We start from the raw sequence: 16799 nt of genomic DNA on the forward strand, positions 1-16799 counted from the left end.
AGAGGGGGTCGGTCATCATTTATTTTGAAGCGAGGGTCTCGCCTCCGTGGTTCTGGCTGGGGAATGGAGAGCCAGCCGGGCGCAGACGGCCCCGATTCCCTGCGGGGAGGAAGGGAGCAAGTGTGTGCACTGGGGGCAGGGCGCCCCCATCTTTAAGCAGATGGGCTCCATCAGACGCATCGCCCCTGGGACCCTGGCGCCCTCCCGCGCTGGCTCCGAGGTGGGCGGGAGGCCTCGGGTGCCCGTTGTGGGTGCCCGCACCAGGTCTCTCTGCTCCACTCGGCGAGATCACTTGTAGCCGGGGAACAGGCTGGGGTTTGTGGGCCGATCCTTTAAAAAGCAGTTTGGGAAAGAAGGGTCCTGTTTCGGAAATTTGCTCATGAGACTGAGAGTCCTTAGTCTTTTCCGATTTCCTTTACCGCCAGGGCCTCTGCCCCGGGCCACCGTTCCCTCCAGGGACCCGCTGCCCGGGGCTCGCCCCGTGGCCTCTGATCTCCAAGTGCGCGGACACCGGTGGGAAGCCTCCCCCCTGCTGGGTTTCGGGGTGAGGGAGGTGTGTGCTGTCGGCTCTAGGAGCCTGGACTCCCCTCCTCTCCATGCGGGCTGTCGGAAGCATAGTGCTCCCCGCTACCCAAGGGCCCGGGCACCCGTGGCATTCTGGAATGTAAACGGTGGTGGGACTGAACCGAGGACTGTTCTAGAAACACCCGTAAGCAATTACGTTCTTCCTCTAGCAAGGTAATATCCGAGTCGAAAGTCTATTTGGACAAAAAAGGGGAAAAAGGGTGAAATCTCTCTGGCGCTTATACTGCTGTTTGCTTTCAGAAGGTACGCGAGGCACTCGGGCAAGAGAGAAGCATCTCCCGTCCTCGGGGACCCGAGGGGGAGGGGACACAGGGCCGCCATGGTTGGCTGCGTGTTTTACATCGCTGAGGTCAGGACGAGGCTTAGATTTCCCCGTTTCAGCGACTCCCAAACCGTGTTCCGGGGAACAGAGGGTGCTTCCGGGGAGGAGGGGAGGAAGGTCCAGGGTCCACGCGGTTTCGAAAGCTCGCCTGTTGTTTCCGCCTCTGGAGACAGAGCACGGAGGGGTGAGGACAGCGGCTTTCAGCTGGTGTGCCGCCAGGGTCCTTACAACATGCAGCACCCGCGGTGCCGTCAGGGGCGCTGACCTCTCTCCCCCTAAACCAGGGATGGGCAACCTTCTGAGCTTGGTGTGTCAAACTTCGCCAAAAAACTGAGCATAACTCGGGTAGTGTGTCACTTTGAGGAAAAAACATTATTTCACGATATTTATAGTTTAAATAACATATATATAATTGTTATATATAATTGTATTTAATAAACCAAAAACTAAATATTTAGTGCTGACACGCGTGTCAGAGGTTTGCCATCATTGCACAGTCAAGTAAAATGACAGCAGCCAACACAGCACTAGCCGTCCAGTAGGAATGAATCAAAAGTATACCTATTTTGTCCTGGCCAGTGTGGTTCAGTTGGTAGGAGCATCATCCCGTGCACTGAAAGGTCGTGGGTTTGATCCCCAGTCAGGCACATACCTAGGTTGTGGGTTCGATCCTCGGCCCAGTCAGGGTGAGAGCCAGAGGCGACCAATCGATGTTTCTCTCTCTCTCTCTCTCTCTCTCTCTCTCTCTCTCTCTCTCTCTTTCTCTCTCCCTCTTCCTCTCCCTCCCTCCTTCCCTCCCCCTTCCCCTATCACTAAAAAATCAATGAAAATGTCCATGGGTGAGGATTTAAAAAATGTACCTATTTTTTTTATCAGATTGGTAAAAAATATACTGTATTTTTTGGTGTGCCGCACAATTTTAGCCATCAGTTTATGTGTGCCACGAGCTGAAAAGGTTGACACTCGCTGGATCAGGAGGATGCTGACTGCCTTGTTTAGCCCAGCACCGTCCCAGCCCAGCGCCCACAGATTCCTCTCCACCTGCTCGCGTCCTGTGGGAAACACTGCGCCATTCACCGCCGAGGACACGCCCCGTGGAGCTGGCTCTCAGCCCTCTCAGCCCTCTCTGCCCGCTCCACGGCGCACTGCTTGCGTCTGCCCTCCCGTCTGCTGTGAGGTGCCCGCAGCTTTCGGGACAGGCGCACTCTCCCGAGGACAGACCCTTTTCCTGTCGCATCTCTGAGTCCCCTGCTGGAGCTGGCCCCTCAGTGGACCATGGGAGGCACACTGAGAACCTGCTCGTAGTGACGAAGGTTAGAAATAGGAGTTCGCGGAGGAGGGGAGCCCACGGAGGTCGCTTTCAGAACTAGTCCAATCCGCCCCCCTCTCCCTGCGGGCTTTCCCTCCCCTCGGGGGAAGCAGACACCTTCGGGGGAACTCTCTGTCTTGCTTTGCACAAGAATGAAAGCGTGAAGAAACATTTTCATTGTAAAAGTAGGAGAAGAAAAGGTCTGATGGACCGAGGCTCAGCGCAGACACATGAACTGTCAAGGTTGAGTGGAAGCATCTCGAGTTCACAGAGGGCATTGAGCAGAGAGCACAGGGCTCGGAGGAGAAGGCGGGACCACTTGACCTCCCCCTCCACGAACAGTAGAATGAGGGACAGTCCTCTGGAAGGAGACTCAGGGCTGTCACCAAGAGGCGGGCTGGCGAGACAGGGCAGCATGGGCGGCGTGGGCTTTGGAGTCTGACGGTCTTGGCTCCGAATACAGCTGCACGCTTTAGTCACATGATCTTGGACCAGCGTTCTGGTTTCTTCATTTTTAAATGTATTACATTTTTATAAATTAAAGACCTATAGTAAATGTTTTAAAATATGTAAGATTTTAATTTTACTAATATTGATCTCATAAGGCAACTGTAGTCTCTGTAGGTACTCGTATGTATCATGTAAGTATTGAAGGAAATATAGTCATGCATGCTCCAGGTGTTAACATGGGTTACCTGGGAGAGGTGGCCCGTGCAGGAGGGGGTGGTCCAGGGCCTCCAGGGAGCCTCCCCTCCTGCTGTTCACACCTTCCTGCGGCCGCCATCTACAGCGGCTGGGGCTGGCCGGGCACCAGGAGCTCTAAGATAGTAAATATTTATTGTTGTCTTAAGCTGCTAAATTCTGAGTTTCTTTGTTATGTAGCAATAGTTTCTTGGGAGGTAGCAATAGTAGGGAGTTAGGGAGGTGCGAAGGCAGACAGAAAAAGGCTTCCCTAAAAAAGCAGGGGGTGCGTGCTAATGACCTCGTTCACATGCCAGCCTATATTAATGTGCATGAGGAACAGAAAAACACACAGTCACAGGCTGTGTCACACCCATTGCCAAGGGACACACACAAACTGCAGGATGATGGGTGCGCGGTGACCCTCAGGGTGGAAGCAAGCAGCGTCCTCCGGGGTTCCTGAGGCAGAGGGAGGGTGTGGCGGGTTCTTCAGGGGTCGATCCTGGGGGCCCAGCCGAGGGGCTCCTGTCTGCCCCCCGTGCCATCGTCTCTTTCTTTGTGGCTGTTGTTCTACGAGGTGAAGTTATTTTTGTAATTTGAGACTATAGGTAAATAAGTACTAAAAAAAATAAAAAAGAAATCAGTTGCAGATCGGAGGAAATGTGGTGCTGGCCGCTCGGCAGACAGATGCACTTGTCAGAGGCTCTCTCCTGTGCCCGCAGATCCTTCTCGACTCCTGTTTTTAAACGGATGCATTAAAATACAAAGGCTGACCAAGGAGACCCGTCCCAGTGAGATAAAGTTGCAATGTGCTAAAAGCCCAACTTGGGATGTAGTGATGTGCATGCTTCTTTATGAACAATGGAAGTAAGATCCACTGGTCCATCTAACACCTACTAGGCGTTCAGCTTGGTGATGAGGGTGAGGGATCTTGGTGACACAGGGCGTGCCGATGCGTTATACTGAGGTCTGCGGCCTGAGTTCATCCGTGAAGGGGGTGTTGGCCATGTCTGTTCGACAGCACTGACGATAAAGAGACGATGTTTTTTTCCATTCAAGTTTGCTTTTCCCCTTCGCAGTAAAGGGGGGGGTGCAAATAACTCACAGTCCAGGCGGCCTCACGTTGGGGACGTTAGTTGGGAATATGGGAAATGAAGGCTTCGTGGGGAATGGCTCATGGGAGGGCAGCCCCCACATGTGCTCAGGAGTGAGCTTTGCCAAGGGGCAGGGCCCGGATGCGGATGCAGTTTGGGTGCCGTGGGATGGTCAGGCAGGGTGAGCCTGATGCCCTCCACGCGGAGGTGGGCAATCCGTGGGGCCCGCTGCAAGCCTCCATGCTGTCCTTCTGGGCTTTTTCTTTTTCTTTTTCTTTTCCTTTTTTTTTTTTAAAGAATCTCTGAAAGCCAGCACATCAGCCTTACTGTTTCATATGCGATAGGACGGTGGGCCTGCTCCTCGCGCCGTGCGGCAGAGCGCTTGCGTGTGGGAGGGGTGGCGCGTTGGCCCAGCGGACGGGAGGTTCCACTTTCCGTTTCCTTCCGGCTGTCTTCGCAGAGAGAAGGAGCACCTTGCAGACGAGGCTGGGGCAGCTCAGAACCCTGCAGAAAAGAGCAGCGGTGCCATCAGATCCCTGTGCCGCTCTCACTCCGTGTCCTGTCATCTCCCGGCTTTCATTCATGGTCCCCGCTTGATTCATGACAGCTTTCCTGGCGGTCGTGTTCCGGGAGCAGTGCTTTGAGCTGATCTCCGGTCCTTGCTGGCTCTCTAGAAGTTGGCAACCACCTAAATATTTCTAAAATTACAGGGTTTGTTTGGGAGCCCGAGGACTTGGGTAAACACACCGACAATGGCACCTTTGTCTCGGTCCCCCTCCCTGGGGCCCCTCGAGGGACCTCTCCACGTGCGGAGGTAAGTCACGTCCTTCACCACTGAGTCTAACAAACTGGACAGATCCAAAGACCCAGAGCCAGAGATCAAGACCCTTCCAGACTGTTCCCTGGACTTGCTCGTAGCTGCCGATCGCTTCATCATTCCTCAAATATTTGTTGAGTGCTCCTTACGTAAGAGGCGCTTCGCGAGAAGGCGCAGGGCAGTGTTTTTCAGACTGTGGGCCACACACACCAGCGGGCCAGTGAATTAATCTGGTGAGTCAGGGCCAACATGTTAAAAATGAAATAGAAAATAGTAGTAGTAACACATGTATACACACACACACACACACACACACACATATGTGTGTGTGCTAGGTTATGATGCCTAGTGTATTTCTTATTTTGGGCTATTGTAAAAAAAAATTGGAATGTCCCTGCTAGAGGGGACTACTCAGCAAACGTGAACTATCAGGGTGCTGCTGCCCTCAAGGTCATGGCTGAGTGGAGGATGAACACATGGGCTGTGTCTACATGGACGGCCAGCAGCACAGGGCGGCTGCATAGCTCTGTGGAAACCTGGGGGAGCACCCGCCACAGGTGAGCAGGAATTGCACCCAGAGTTGGTCTTACTGGGAGGCAGGCAGAGGGCTCCGGACAGTGTTTGGACGTCCTCTGGGGAGGGCCGTTCCTGGTAAAGGGATCTGGTCAGTTCACCGGCGATGTCCCCTGCGTGGAGCTCAGATTTCATAGCATGGGTCCCCGCACTCTTGGAGGACAAGGTGAGGGCTGATTGTTCCCTAAGTGAATCCCAATGGGAGATCCATGGATTGGGAGTGCATTCTTGGGGCGTGGGGTCCTGCTGCTGTATAAATGATGATATGCTGCCACCATTTCCGCTTTGAGTAGGCCATATGTGACACGAGCTTCACACACATGTCCCTTGATGTGGAGTCTGGCAGGAAAGCATATGTGTTGTCTGTTGCCTATTTCAGACTGATTTCCTGGGCTAGGTTGTGCCCTAGTTCAGCCAAAGTGGGCCGGCCGTCTCTCGGCTCCTCCCAGCGGCACCGAGCAGGGCTGCCCCAGGCCTCCGGTTGGCTGGCACGCTTCCTGAGCCAACAGGTGTTGTCAGGGACATCAAGGTTACTATGAATCAACGGTGCTCTGGCCTCTGTGAAAAATTTTGCAGGCCCCGTGAGATGGAAGCCATTTGGCCTCTCTGGGACCTACTGGGAGGCAGTGTGTTCTAGGGGAGGTTCCTACTAAAACGGGACTGTGAACAGGAGGGACTGTTGGCATTCGAGTGGCTGGAACGGCACTCTATCGAACCAAAAGAAAATACCTTGACTGTCAGCGGCCGGACCGCCCCCCACCCCTACCCGCCCCCCATCCTGGGCACAGTCAACACTGCCGGACTCGTGCCTCTGAGCACAAACATCTGTTGGTTCCCCTTGTGATCTGTACCCAGCCTTGCTGTGCATACTTAACCCGTGGTTGTGAGGAAAGAGGGTCAGGAAAGCAAGGCCAGGCTAGGAGAATCTGGGCCCAGACAGTTTGTCCTTTCGGAGGAGTTCAAGGTCTACAGCTGTTCCAAGCACAGCACGCACTGTCCAGAATCTTCCCAGGGCACTCTGGCGCACCCCGGCACTCGGGTCATGGGGTGTGTGCACTGACCGGACTCTGCAGTGTCCTGGGTGCCTGTGTGTTGCCATCTCTAATGCAGGAGGAAGAATGTGGGGGGACAGCCCCCCGGATGAATGTCAGGGTCAAGACCGTGCAGCACCCAGTGTCACTCAGCCAAGGATTCTGTCAATTACCTGGCTACTTTTCCAGCGAGGCGATCATGAGGACCCTCACGTGGAAATTCTCTGCGGGCAGTTGGCGTTCCGGATCCTCTATTTCCAAAGCAAGAAAGGGGTGTTGAGTGAACGCTTCGTTTTCTTTGTGTAGCTGTCAGTACTCTCAGTGCTGTTGTTCTTGGAGCTGGGGGATATAAACCCTAAAAGAGGACCTTGTCTGGGATAAGGATGGCATCTCCCACAATGTAGTCACTTAAGTTTGTCGTTAATATGAGAAGAATTTCAAGAATGTCTTTGCTTCCAATCCAAATGCCATTTCCTAACAAGTTTTGGAAGTAGGTATCTGTCTATCCATCTATCTGTTCCTTTTTATTGGCTATACTGGGGTGACACTAGTGAATAAAATTATACAGGTTTCAGATGCACAATTCCGCAACACATCATTTGTACACTGTATGGTATGTTCACCCTCAAGTTAAGTCTCTGTCCATCACCATTTACCCCCCCTATTCCCCCCTCCACTACTACATCCCCCTCCCTGGCAATCACCCCACACTGTTGTCTGTGTCCATGAGTTTTTTCTCTTTTTTATATTTTATTTTTGTTCAATCCCTCTCCTTCCCCCCTGCCCCCCACCCCAGAGTCTAATTGTGAAGGCACAGGGCACTCAGCCAGCGGGTGTGAGCAGAGGTGAGCCTTCCAGCTGAGCCCTGCCCGAGCCACCGACCCACAGAACTGTGAGCAAAGGAATGGCCAGTGTGTGAAGGCACTAAGTTTGGGGTTGCATGTTATGCACCAGTAGAAGATTGATACTCCATTTTCTTTGAAAGTCATATAAATAGTCAACATGTAATTAAAAAGAAAGCAGTGATCCCTTGATTATAATACGAAAGGGAAAATAGGACAGTGACTTAGAATAATGACAAGTAAATGCTGGGGCAGAGCTGCCCGGGAGGTCACGATGAAGCAGGCGAATGTACCCAGAATCACCACCAGCTCGTGGAGAGCAGACTGCTGCGTGGATGGGGGATTCCACACCTCCAGTGGCATTGCCATCGGGATGTGACCTTCTGAAATGGCGATCAACTCTCGGTTGAGTTCAGAAAACAAAAAATAATATTTTACCTCTATTGACACAGCAGTCAGATTCCTAGAGAACTGGTTTTATATTAAAACTGTACCACCCCAAACCCTTTGTATTTATGCACAAAATGGAGTTACATGCTGGACTCAGGTAACTATAAGCACCTTCAAAGCCAAAAGCTCGTCAGCCATAGACTGTGCTGTAAGAAAGGTTGTAGGACTTCCTTCAGGCACAAGGATATTGTTACCATATAGAACTATCGATTACATATGGGAACAGCACTGGAAATGGTAACTATGTGGGCAAATATTTAAGATGTTTTTCTTACTATTTAGATAACTTTTAAAGATAATTGGCAGTTTTAAAAAGTAATAAGATAGTGTGAGGTTTATAGCACATGTAAAAGTAAAGTCCATAACAACAGTAGCATAAAGGTCAGCAGAGGAAAAATGGAAGTATATTATGTTAAGATTCAGATTCTATATGCAAAGCGGTATAATATCTGGTGAAGGTAGACAGTGATAAGTTAAAAATGTACACTATGAGCCCTGGTCAGTGTTCTCAGTGGTTAGAGCACCGGCCCAGGCACTGAAGGTTCTTGGGTTCAATTCCTGGTCAAGGGCACATACCTGGGTTGCAGGTTCCATCCCTAGCACTTGCGGCCATGTGCTGGAGGTAACCAATTGATGTGTCTCTCTCACATCGATGTTTCTCTCTCTTCCTCTCTCTGCCCCTCCCTCCCTCTCTCTCTCTTACCTCCCTTCCTCTCTCTTTAAAAAAATACAAAAATTTTCCTAGGGTGACAATTAACAGAACAAACTAAGTACACAATGAAACTCAAAGCCACTAGTAAAACAGCAAAACACAGACATGTTGCTCATAAGCTAACAAAAGAAATAAAGTAAAATTATAAAAAACACAGTTAATACAAAAGAAGAGAAGAAAAGAACAATGAACAGGAAGGACTAGAAAACAGCAAGTTTATAGATTTATTAATTAAACATTTAAATTAATTTCATTGGAATACTATTGGTTAATAAGATTATAGGTTTCTGAACTTAATCTTATCAATATTCACATTAAATGTAAATGGTGAACATACCCCAATTAGGAGGCAGAGATTGTTAGATTGGGTAAAAAAGCAGTACTCAACTGTATGCTGCCTACAAAAACAAAACAAAATAAAATGATTCTTAAATATGAAGACACACGGATATGGAAAAAGACTTAGTAATCTATATATATAAAAGGCTAATATGCTAAGTGTCCATCCAGGTAATGATGTCATGTAGCAACACCCGGCTTCCTCTCCCTAGCAACTAGCCTCCTTGCGGTTTCTTCAGTCCAGGAACATGACTTGCTTTATAGCCAGGTGCAAATATTTTACACTTTAACCAAATGTCTGTGAAGCGTTTTCCTGTACCTCATCTCATTTGATCCTCACAGAAGTCCTGGAGTAGGTAGATAGGAGACTCGGTGGAATCCTATTTTCATTAGCTGGAAAATGGAGATTTAGAAAGCTTAGAAATTTGACCAGACTGAAAAGAAGTAAGAAATGGTGGACCTTGAAAATGACTTCAGGTTTTCTCACTATGCAGAATAGTCAAACACTGCTGCAGTTAAATATTTTACCCTTTGTTCTCCCTGCGTGATCTACAATAATAATCTGCTTCGTGTTGATATTTACTGCTGTGTTGCTGACAATTACCTGAAAGAGAAGTTGGGGTGCTTCACTGGGCTGGAAAAAGTTTAGCTAAATCAGAAAGCAGGTCTAATTAAGCAACTTCATTCTGTTTATATAAAGGCTAAGTTGACTTCCGCATGCGTGATACATATAAAGCTTTGCTGGTGCCAGTCGCACGCGTGTGTTTCGATCAGTCATTGTCGATTATGAATTTGGTAGACACTTCCATTATAGAGAAAGGGCGAGTAGCGATATTAAAGTATTTCTTCTAATTAATTTCTTCTCAATGTGCACAAATTCGTGCAGTGGACCACTATATAATAATATCAAAAGAAAGATTATTTATATTAATATCCGACAAAGTTGATATTAGAACAAAGAATATCACCAGGGATAAAGAAGGCCATTTCATGATGACATTGATGTCCATTCAGCTGGATGATATCTTAATAACTAATGCACCTAATAACAGAAATTTGAAACAAGTGAAGCAAAATATGAGAGACTTTCAAGGAGAGATAGAAAATCCACAATTGTAGTCTGGGATTTCCATACACCTCGCTCAATAATTGGTAAGACTAGAACAATTTGACTTGGTTGCTATTTATGGAACACTCCATCCAACAATATAAGAATGCACTTTGAATTAGACATGACATATTTACCAAAATAGGTCATATTCTGGACCATACAATAAATCCCAATAAATTAAGGAGGTTTCAAGTCATACGAAGAGCATTTTCTGAGCACAATGAAATTATATCAGAAGTCAACAACAGAAAGATATCTAGGCAAACAGTTGGAAACTAAATAATACACTTGTAAATAAACCATGGGTCAAAGAAGAAATCTAGAGGGAGCTTAGAAAGTGTTTTAAATTGAATAAAAATTATCAGAATTTACATATCAGAAATTGTGGGATGCTGCTGATGGAGTACTTAAGGGGAAATATTTTGCATGAAACTCCTATATTAGAAGAGATATCTTAAATTAATGGCCTCAGTTTCTACCTTAATAAATAAGAGAAAGAAGGCAAAGTAAACTCAAATTAAGTAGAAGAAAGAAAATGAAAAAGATCAGAGTGAAAATCAATGAAAAATAAAATTAAAGTGACAATAGAGAAAAACTGATGAAACCAAAGCTGATTCTTTGAATATATCAATAAAACTGATAAACCTCTATGCAGACTTACAAGGAAAAAAAGAGAGAAGAAACAAATGACCAGTATTATAAATGAGTGAGGTGACATCACTATAGATTATACAGTTGTTTAAAACATAACAAGGGAATAATATGAAAAAATTTATGCCAATAAATTTGCAACTTAGACAAGATGAAGAAATAGCTTGAATGACATGAATTGCCAATGTTCACTCATTAAAATTTAATCTAAATAGCCCTGTAGTTATTATAGAAATGGTGTTTGTAGTTAAATACCCTCTGGTAAAGAAAATCAAGCCGACGTGGCGTTACTGGTAAATTCTACCAAACATTTAAAGAAGAAAAAAAAATACTAGTTCTACACAATCATTTTTTAAAAATTGAAGAGGAGGGAATCGTTCTCAGCTCATTGTATGAGGCCAACACTACTCTGATACCAAAATAAGACATAAAAAAGAGAGAACCAGAGACCAATGCCCTTCATGAAAATAGAAGCAAAAATTAGGAAAAAATTTTTTAGCAAATTGCCCAAATAACATTAAAGGATCATATATCATGCCACATAGGGTTTATCCTGGGAATGCATTATTGATTTAATATCAGAAAATCACTATATTTACAAACAGAAAGAAAAACCACACGGTCATTTCAACAGAGGCTCTCTCCCTCTCCCTTCAAAAGCATTTAACAAGATCAATATCTGTTCCTCATAAGAACTCGCAGCACACTAGGAATTGAAGGGACTTCCTCAATGTGATATATGGCGTCTTGTAGAAAGCCTCCAGCTAACATCACAGACGGGATGCTTTTACTCTAAGATCGGGAGCAAGACCAGGAGGTGTTCTCTGATCACTTCTATTCATTCTTCTACTGGGGGTTCTAGCCAGGGCAATCAGGCAAGAAAAAGAAATAAAAGGCAACTAATTTGGAAAAGAAGATGTAAAACTGCCCTTATTCACAAGTGATGTGATTGTTGATGTTAAAAATCGGAATCTACAAAACAGCTACCAGATTGAATAAGTTATTTTAGCAAAGTCGTAGGATACAAAATCAACCCATAAATATCAATTGTCTTTCTGTATGTTGACACTAAAAATCACACATCAAAATTTAGAAATACCTCTTATAATAGTATCAAAATATGAAATACACTAAGGATAAATTTGACAAAAGATGTGCAGGTTCTAGACACTGAAAACTACCAACATGGCTAAGAGAAATCAAGGCAAGCCTACAGACATGGAGTTGTGCACTTCCCTGGGGTCGGGAGGGTCATTATGGCTCACATGTGAATGAATGCTCCCCACGTTGCTGGGTGGATTCAGTGCCATTCTGACCAGAATCTCAGCAGGTGCTTTTGTAGTACTTGACAAACCGATGCTAAAATTCCTATGGAAATGTAAAGGACCTCGAAGAACCAAAAGGACTTTGAAAGTGAAAATGAATGTTTTTCGATTTCATGACATCACAGAATATCGGTAACCATGGCTGTGCAATCAAACCTCAGAACTTTCAGAAGAAAAATGGGAAAAACTGTTGTGATGTTGGATTAGGCAAGGAGTTCTTAGATTCAACAGAAGCATGACACATAAAAGAACACATTGACAAATTGGACTTCATCAAAATTAAAAACATCTGCTTTTCAAAAGACATTCTTGGGCGAATGAGAAGGCTGAGGAAGATATTCGTAAGTCATGTATCTGATAAAAGATGTACCCAGAATATATAAAGAACTTAAAAAACTCAGTGAGAAGAAAACAATCTAACTTAAAAATTGGCAGACACTTTGAGCAGATACTTCACCAAAGAAGATATGTATGGCCAATAAGGGCATGAAAAGATGCTACATCATTAGTCATTAGGGGACTGTAAATTAAAGACCTAATAAGCTACCACCACACACACATACATTAAGATGGATAAACTAAAAAGACTGACCATAGCAAGTGTTGACAAGGATGTGGGCATTTGGAACTCTTGTAGGCTGCAACTGGGATTGTAGAAGCCACTTTGGAAAGAAAACAACTTGATGGCCATTCCACTCCAACCAAGAGAAATGACATATATGTATAGAGTTATGGCCACATAAAGACTTGTACACAAGTGTCCATTGCAGCTTTATTTGTAATTGCCAGTATCTAGACACAACCCAAATGCCTATCCATAGGTGAGTGGACAAGCTGGGTATATCCATACAATGGAATACTACTCATCAATACAAAGAAATGAACTACTAACATGTGCTATAACATGGGTGAATTTTAGATTAATTATACCGAGTGAAAGAAGCCAGATAAATAGAGTACACAGTATGAGTTCATGCAGAGAAAGTTATAGAAAAGGCAAACTGACCTATAGTGACAGAAAGCAGATTAGTGGCAAGAGGGATAGTGGCCCAGAGGCAATACAAAGGGACATAGGAAACTTTTGGTGGAGGGAGGTGATAAATGTTTTTATTATCTTAATTGTGGTGATAGGTTCATATATGTGTGTGTGTGTGTGTGTGTGTGTGTGTGTGTGTATGAACCCATATATATACTAGAGGCCCGATGCACGAAGATTCATGCAAGAATGGGCTTTCCTTCCACTGGCTGCTGTCACCACTTTCGCTCTGGCCCATCGCCACCTTTCCGCCTTCCCACGCTGCCCAGAGGCCCCGAGTGGCTGGGGCGGCGTGGAACACCTGCATCATCACCATGGCAATGATGCAAGCATCCTGCCCCTGGCCACTAGGCACCTGTGCATGCAGATTAACTTGCCATCTTTGTTGGGTTAATTTGCATACTCACTCCTGATTGGCTGGTGGGCATCATGAAGATACAGTTAATTTGCATCTTTCTTTTTTATTAGTGTAGATACACACACACACATATATATACAGTGAGTGACCAGATTATTATGATCTCTGAATGCATAATAATCTGGCCACTCAGTGTATATCCTATATAATAAAAGGCTAATATGCAAATTGTCCCCTCAACCAGGAGTTCGACCAGCAGGCAGGCCGGCCAACTGCCCATGTCCCCTCCCCCTGGCCAGGCTGGCCAGACCCCACCCATGCACAAATTCATGCACCGAACCTCTAAAAAAAAAAAAATATATATATATATATATATATATATATATATATATATATATACACACACACACACACACACACACACACACACACACACACACACACTGAGTGGCCAGATTATTATGCGTTCAGCGATCATAATAATCTGGCCACTCAGTGTATATAAATGTTCATATATATACATATATCAAAACTTATCAAATTATATACTTTAAATATATGCAGTTTATTGCATGTCCATTTTATGTCAGTAGGGTTGTTAAAAATTCAAATAGCACTTTCCAAACAAAATTGTTTGCAACCCCCTTTCCCCAACCTGCAATTTTCCATAATACCTCTAAAACAGTGGTTCTCAACCTTTCTAATGCCGCGACCCTTTAATACAGCTCCTCATGTTGTGGTGACCCCCAACCACAAAATTATTTTCGATGCTACTTCATAACTGTAATTTCGCTACTGTTAATGAATCGTAATGTAAATATCTGTGTTTTCCGATGGTCTTAGGCTCTACAGCAGCGGTTCTCAACCTGTGGGGCGTGACGTGACCCACAGGTTGAGAACCGCTAGCAGGGTCGCCTAAGACCATCGGAAAACACAGATATTTACATTACGATTCATTAACAGTAGCGAAATTACAGTTATGAAGTAGCATCGAAAATAATTTTGTGGTTGGGGGTCACCACAACATGAGGAACTGTATTAAAGGGTCGCGGCATTAGGAAGGTTGAGAACCACTGCTCTAAAACTTTAACAGGAAACACTGGTTAAGAATATAGAAATCATTGTTTGCTTCTTTATCCTTTATCCTCATCATATTTGCCATACCCCCAAGAGACACTGTCCCCCCAAGCGCCATGCTATGGTGTGAGATGGCTCTCCATCCTGGGGCAGTCAGGTTACTGTTAACACCGCAAACAATATTGATGTTGTTGCTATTGTTTAACCCCCAAAATTAAAGGTGATACTTAAGGCCGTTCTTCGGTTTTATTTATGCCAATCCCAACCCAACCGATCCTCTAAGGACCTGGCTCTCTTGCCCATTAATTCTTACCATCACTGTAAACTCACTGACTTTTCTGGGTCTGATTTAGTTTAACAAATAGTTGCTGAGGGCTGGCGTCCCAGCTCCGTTCTTCTTGGCACCAGGAGCTCTTTAAAGCATGAGTAATATCTTACTTTTGTGCTTCCAGAGTCTGGCTTAACAAACACTGGATTAAATTGTTAGTAATTTTAGCATGTTATTTGCTGTATTGTATGATTTGGTAATGATTTTGTACATTTACTTTCTCTCTCTTTTTTGCTGTAGTTTTGCCTCTAGCACAGAAGCAACACAGAGGAAGTGACTAATACTTATAGATCCGATGATTTTGGGGGGAGCATAGATAATCCATTAGCAGCCAACAAATAGCCTTAGAACTTTCTTCCGTGTGTACGTTAGGACCCACTTATTAAATGCAAATGCCTGGACAGAACCCTTTCCTCTTGTAAAAAAAGAAAATGAAAATGGCAATGTCCGGGCCTGCTTACACCAGTTAATTACTTCATTTCCTAAACGTCTGTTGTTTTTCTTGGCCGTGTCATGACACGGTTTAAATAACACTGACTAATTCACTTACCTACACAAGCATGACACTACCAGGTACTACCAGGTATGTTGTTGTTTTAGCCCTGAGAGCTGCCGTTTTGCATAGCATTTGTTTTTAGCCTGGAGTCTGGATCACTGAGATTAGCTGGCCTTAGATTAATTTACCAAATTCAGAACTATTAGTAAACCAGAGAGGAGAGCTGAGATGGTTTTAGGACATATCAAAAGAACATTTGTACCTAACTTGTGCTGCTATTATGCAACTGTTATGTCCAAGAGATGATGCATTCTAAAAACATGAGATTCCAGAGGGTGTCAATGAATTCGTGAATGATTAATCCATTGTTGGCTTTCAGGGAAGTTTAAGAATGTTCGGGGGGTCACGTCCTGGTCTCTCAGAGCCTGATGCCTGGGAATGCAGTGAAGATGTGGGCGGCCCATGCTGGGATGGAGGATCTTTGGCTTGATACTTTAACTACTTTATACATTAATTTTCCCAACTGCTGATTATACACAAAATTCATGCTTATTAGAATAAAAGTGAGGACATACTGAAAAGTATAAAGAAATAGGTAAGACTCATTCTCATTACTCACTGGTAACCACTATGTCTATACTCTTCTATAAATAAGCATACATTTATTTTTCTAATAGTTTAATATGAAAAATTTTAAGTATGTAGCAAAAATTTTCAATGACCACTCATATTCTCACACCTAGGATTTGCCATTAACATTTTGCTATAGTTTCTTTTTAAAAAATATGTACATTTTTGTTCATTTCAGAGAGGAAGGGAGAGGAAAGAGAGCTAGAAACATCAATGATGAGAGAGAATTATCAATTGGCTGCCTTCTGCACGCCCCCTACTGGGGATTGAGCCTGGAGCCAGGGCACGTGCCCTGCCCGGGAATCCAACCGTGATTGCCTGGTTCATAGGACAACTCTCAACCACTGAGCCACGCCGGCCGGGCACTATAGTTTGTTTATCACGTGTTTATCCATCGATGCATCCCTCTCTCCCTCCATCAATCCATCTCATTTTACTGATGCATTTCAACAATTCAGCTTGCCTATTCAGAGTTCAATCCGTTACTCCTTTTGATGTGAAATGACCAGGTCTTAAGGGTTCATCCCCCGAGTGAGGCGGGTACACACTAAGGTGCCTCCCACGGTGCTCACCTGGTGTTCACACGGAGCATAGTTTCCTGTAGCCTTCTCATTACCAGTAGCCTCTTGCAGACCAGGTGGGCTGTCCCTGCAGTGAACGTTCTGGAATTCTGACTTCAGTTCGTAGTGGACTGGAGCTGGAGACTTCTTGTGGGCTGCATGACATGGTGGTCATATTGGAGAACCATGTATGGGAGGCACCTGGGATCTGAGGGGGCCCTCCAGCCAAGAGCCAGCGAGAAGCTTGGACCTCCAGCCATTCAGCAGGGAAATAATTCTCAAAACAACTAAAGAGCGAACTTAGAAAAGCAGACACTCCTCAGTGGGTCTGTAGGTGAGACAGGGCTTCGCAGGACCCGGAACATGACCAGACTCCTGACCTGCGGACGGACGCGCTGAGATGATGAAGGCGTGTTGCTTTCAGTGGCGAGGTCTGTGGGAATTTGTTATGCGGCAAGAGAAAATGAATACA

The sequence above is a fragment of the Cnephaeus nilssonii genome (genome assembly GCF_951640355.1).
Source record: "Cnephaeus nilssonii genome assembly, chromosome: 4".
In the NCBI taxonomy this organism is placed as follows: domain Eukaryota; kingdom Metazoa; phylum Chordata; class Mammalia; order Chiroptera; family Vespertilionidae; genus Cnephaeus; species Cnephaeus nilssonii.